Source organism: Mastigoproctus giganteus, chromosome 2, assembly GCF_048544385.1.
Source record: "Mastigoproctus giganteus isolate SK-2022 chromosome 2, ASM4854438v1, whole genome shotgun sequence".
NCBI classification, from domain to species: Eukaryota; Metazoa; Arthropoda; class Arachnida; order Uropygi; family Thelyphonidae; genus Mastigoproctus; species Mastigoproctus giganteus.
Window position 1 is genome coordinate 159,117,891 of NC_143576.1, and position 6,000 is coordinate 159,123,890.

Genomic DNA, 6,000 nt, shown 5'->3' on the forward strand with positions numbered 1-6,000 from the left:
AGTCGCCGCCTTGGTTCTCTCCTGGCCTCTACTGTACATATATTATAACTGGATACGGCTCTATAAATCATAAGTTCATTACCTTGGGAATCATCAATAACCCCTACTGTACATGTGGAGAAATTGAAGATTCGGACCATCTTCTTTATAACTGCCAAATTTATGACGATCTTCGAGAAACACTACACACCGGACCCCAACACATACCTCAAGGACAGGAGCATCTTTTCATTTCTGACTAACAACACTACAAATTACTAACGGAGTACACACAGAACCTCTTTGCTAGGCGCAGAATTCTACTACCAACTCAAGCTAGGGATACAAACCTGTGAGGGACTTGCTCAAATAAAAAATCTCTACTTGATCGTTTTACCAGCATTGACTTGCTAACCCTGGAACATCCATGGTAGGATTACCTGCTAACTCACCCACATGGTTGTGTAGGCTCCAGTGATCTTGACCACTCCATCGCAAAATATAAGTCACACTCAGCACTCTCGCTGCGTGGCTTTTCTACCCTTCTGGAGTTATCCCATCCCATCCCCCTTTTCGTCTGGTGAGGCATACGCTCCACTGTCAATTTAGGGGATGCCTCCACCTACATATCCTTACTCTCACCCCATCTTCTTCCGTACAAACTGAACTTCCGCACTCTACCTTATTTTTTATTTATTTTTATTATTTTCACTTATTTATTTATTTTCTTTTTAATTGGTCTCCGTTCAGGAAGCTCAGGCGACCCTGATGGCCAAATGCCAGGACACTCAACAGAACCCAACATAATAACAACGCATTCAATACACAACACTTTTCTGGCATTTAGTGTTCTGTATTTCTTCACAGTGTACATATGGCACAGATGTGAGAAACCACAGGTGACGCCCGACCCTAACACTATGCACACTATATTTTAAAAAGTTGTTTTTAATTTAGGTACCTTCTTGAAATAAGACAGAAGTAGTCTCCATTAATCGCGCCACATTGCAATTCTTGTAAAGTAATCTAAACTTGTTCTCCTTATATCACATCTCGTTCAGAACTCCAATAACTCCCATATATAATTACGAAGGTATTGATAACTAATGTCCAAATTATGATAGTTCATAATAATGTTGTTGTTATTATCAGAAATGATTTTGAGAATTTCTTCTTCTTGGTAACATAATATGCTACTCATTGCAGAAAAGCGCCTTTAGATGTTCAATAATAGCAGTATCGTCGATTGTGTTCTTCGAAAACATTGAATGAAAGACATCTCAGACAGAACTATCAGTAAATTTCGTCGTCCCCCCCTCCACTTTCATTAGAAAGTTTTGTGTTCGAATAGAATTTTACTGGAAACCTGATCTTTTACAAATAGGTTTCAAGAACCTGCGTGCCGTCATTGAAGAAGGGCCAATACTTACAGGAGGGACACAAAATTACTAGCATGGATTAAAGGCGAGTCTCCAGTTATATAAATGGGGCTAGTGTTCTGTGCCCGAGTGTACGAAGCGAAAGAGAAATCTATTGGAAACACGAGTAGGTGTACGAAGGCGTAATGAGAATCTTAGCGTTCTATTCATCAAATAAATGATCAACAAGGGGGGTGGCCGGGGTGACTTAATGGTTGGTGCGTTTGTTGTAGTGGACCAGCACACATTTAATCTTCATGGTGCTTTATTAAATGTCTAAGGAACCAGCAAAGGAAGAAAGAAGGAAACTCGCCGAAAACGATACACGACTGTCAAGAGAATAGCATGAAATTGAAACTATCCAATTTTTTTTTTTTTTCAATTTATTTCGTTTCTCTCTGTTTCTCTGCGTATCATTATTCTTTTGTTCTCTGTCTCTCTATCTGTCAGTGTATCCCTCTCTCTTTTTTGTGTCTGTCTATCTCTGTCTGTTATCCATCTATTCTCTATTGCTTTCTGCCGAAACCAAATGTTTTCCTAAGCAACTCGCATTTTATATCAAATCCCTTGCATCTATGTATGTGGAGATGACGTTCTTCTCTAGTACATATTTACGTTTTTCCTGCCAAGGCAGACTATGATCTGCATCAGGATGCCTCCAAACCACAGAATCCATGGAGACTACTGGATTGATGGTGAAAAACTAGAAGAATGTTCTAATATTCCGGTGCCTGAGCTTTTATTTTATTGTAAGTAGGAAATATTTGGCTGTTACCAATGCAGCAATTCGTTTAAATAAACAGGAACTTTAATATCTTGAACCGGCAAATTAGCCACCATCAAATAAGTTGTTTTTCCACAAAATATTCGCAGTATTTGAAAAACAAATCGTCCCAATAAAGGCAGAACAATTACGTTTCTGTGGTACTTTCTAAAGGTTTCCTTTCCCTTCCTGCAAATTTAATTTGACAATTTCAGACAGAAATGATGCTGTCGCTTTAAACCGAATCAACTGATCATCTCACTAAAAACTGTCGTTCCGTTTGTGGTGATGTCAAATATTATCACCGTTGATCAACAGCGTCCGTCCACAACTTTCTGAAGCTATTTACTGTAGTCATAAGCAAAAGAGTATAGTTTTTCCAGTTATGATGCAAATCAACGTTCTGCATCAGAACGGGTAGTTGTGATCAGATGGAAAAGCTTTCACTTCGACACAATAAAGGAATAATTTGGAAACGCAAAGATCTTTGGTTGCTATCGAGTATAAAAGCCCAGGAGATGGAGACTGCATTACTTGAAATTCCACAGAATATGTGTGCGATGCTATTTTAGGATGAAAAACTAGGAAATGTCATCATAACTTCTCTAGCTTTGGTCAACCCAAAAAGTTGTAGAAAGAAGTAGGAGGATTCTACTAAGGGGTCTTTAAGACGAATTAATATAAAAACATCACTGCACTGACTGTGGTTATAACTAGAGTCTTTTCACACCGTGTCGAAAATTCGAACCCCATCGAGGCTGAAGAAACTTATGTCCTTTTTTCAAACGATTAAGTCAATCGATCACTTCTTGGGATGGGGGGGGTCATTTCTTCTAGAAACCGAGGATTTTTATGCCGGAAGATAGACGAACCAAACCAAGAGCAAGAGCAATTTACGGACACAATATACTCATCCTGATAATGATAAACTTTGCGCAAAAACAAAACAAATCGAAATCGAATAACGAAATTGCACATTACATGTTGTAAAGTTTCTGTCGAAACTTAGAAAACGTCTTACTCTTTTGAGCCCTTAATACATCATTCTTTTTCTGCAAAGCTATGCTCGAGCCTAATAGAGAATTAAAGGGATATGTAGAAAGAAGCAATCATCTATAATAGAAGAGATTGTTTTGGAGTCTCGGGTGTTTGATGTTTGCCTGGCTGTCTGGATCATCTTTATTACGTTTTTCTTTCCGTTTAGAGCCTTGCCCTCATTGGTAATTCCGAAAGAAGCAGGTCACAGAACTTTATCTATAACAATGGAAGCATCTTTAGAGTCAAAGTAAAGTCGAAGGAGATTAGAAATGTGAAAATAGCTTTCTCGTGCACAAATAGAGAGGAGTGATTATAAGAATGATGCGAAAAAATATAGATCTTCCGTCTATTGCGGAAGAATATGCAATCTATGATTAAAAATGACAAAGTTGAGTCACCCCAATAGTCATGATATTATAAGATACACGAAATGGTTTTAAAAGGGAAGATTTTGTCTGACCAAGGTTGTCACAAGGAAAGTGGATGCTGGAAATAGCTCGAATATAGTTAACTTAGATTTTATACAAGCATTTGACAAAGTCTCACATAAGCATCTCGTGCTTAAGTTGCAGACGTGTGGCACTGGAGATCAGGTACTGAAGTGACTAAAGGGATGGTAGCACAATTGGAATAATTACCGTTCTTCCCATACTGGGTGGGTGGAAAAGACCTGAGTTCGAATTCCATCAATGATGCGAGCAATTTTAATGGGCTTTTTTTCATAACGTGGCCGAGTTAGTCGGTCTTAGGCGACGATAGCATGATTTTTAATCCAGAAGACTAAACTCGGGGTTTCCGTCTAGCAAACCGACCACAGAACCCATGCAATTTATAATCATTAAATACTGCTCAATATGGCTTAAGTTGCTGATGCGCCTAAAACCATACAGCAACCAAACCAACAAAGAATAGTTATAAATGGGCAGTGCTCCGAATGAACCAGGTACTATGTTATATTTGTGGGCTTCCCAGGTTTCTGTTCTAGGTTCCTTGTTGTTTATAATTTCCTCGATAATACTGATAATGGTATTACTATTTTCATGTGAAAATTTGCTAAGGATATTAAGATGGACAGAGTTATTAACAATGAGAACCAGGGAATGTTGCTTCAAAAAGATTTTGAAAAATTATACAACTTATCTAAAAATGGAAATTTATCTAAACCAAGATTTTGTACAGGACTTACTCAGGTCCAGAATTATGGATTTTACCGGGAATTATTCCTGGTTTTGCATTCTGCACAATATGCAGATCGGCCAGTGAACATAAACGCTTGTACAGACATAATATACAGTGCACTATGACCTTATATGCTAACACACTGTAAAAATCAAAGCCAAACGCCCACAGTAAGCCGACCTGCCATTTCTGGGTTATAATTACACGATTCAATGGTTTTAAACATAAATTTCAAATATGCCAATAACGACAAATTTCTGTTTATATTCTGCACGTTTGAGTCCAGAGGAGAAAACACATGTGTAGCTGTTTTATTGGAGCCGATATATACCAGTGAATTTGATAAATAACGCAATCTATACTTACTTTTTCTGACAGCTTAGAGGTTTGATCTCGTAATGCGCACCAGTGTTTGGGTAAGTTACTAGAGGATTATCGACCATAGAGCTTAGTCTGTGATCTGTAGAACTGTAAATTTTCAGCGACCAGAGAATATATGGACAAACTAGTTCTATGGATTAAAAAATCACTCTTACATTTAAGGGATTCACCACAATGGATCCACTTCTTGCTTAACTTAGATAATGAAGATATTATATCTGGATGTTTTCTGGCAAGACTTAGATGGATATACTCTTCTTAAGAGCACAAATACTCATACCAATGTGGTGTTTTCCGAGCACAAAGAGTTCATTATAATATTTTAAATTATAATAATTTGAACACGTATTACCAGCAACAACAGCAGAATTAAATTTTGGTATAATTTAGAACTAAATTTAGTTAATTTAATTTTTCTTTGCATTAAATAAAATTGAAATTTTAATCTTGGAGATTAAAGCAGTGTTGAAATTATACTCATGGATGCAATCTTCAGCGAACCCAAAAGAGACGTTAGCAAAGCGTTATACAAGAATCATCCCAGTTGTCCGATTAATGCGTTTTCCAGGAAAAAAGGGCAAAACCCCTTGTCATAAAGAGAATTGCTAAAAATATCACAAAGAACAAGGGACCTAGTGCCCAAAGTAATGTGTGTGTATACTAGGTCACAAACATTTCATAAGTAGTAAGGTAGGATTCATGATATTATCCGCATTTCATTTAGTTGGTTAGATTCTCAGGGAGACTTCCCTTAAATGATCCCCTGCACTACATTTCAGGAGAAACTTAAAACTTTTAATGTTGGACTTCCATTGGGAGAGACGGAGTTTTTAAAAATAACCAGAAAAGCCCGCTTATTGAATTCCTCACAATTTCAATAAATAAACAAACAATCAGGTCCATTGGTTTCTTATTACAAAAAAGAACTAAGAAAAATACTACTTAACAATATTTTCAATACAGTAACTGGGAAAGACAATTTGAAGTTATGCTCTCATTCGCAAAAGGTGTTTATTATCTTAGGATGCAATAAAATTAAAAGGAAGAACGCTCGCGCGCACTCACACACCAAGCAAGACCGACTTTAGACTATCTCGTTAATTTTCAAATACCTTTATTGCCTCAAATAGCGCATGCTATGTAGAAAGCGTAGGAGGGAGGGAACAAGCGAAGGCAAGGGGGGAAGGTCAAAGAGTTAAATTAACGCGCGGACGTTCTCAACGCACAAATTATTTATGGTTT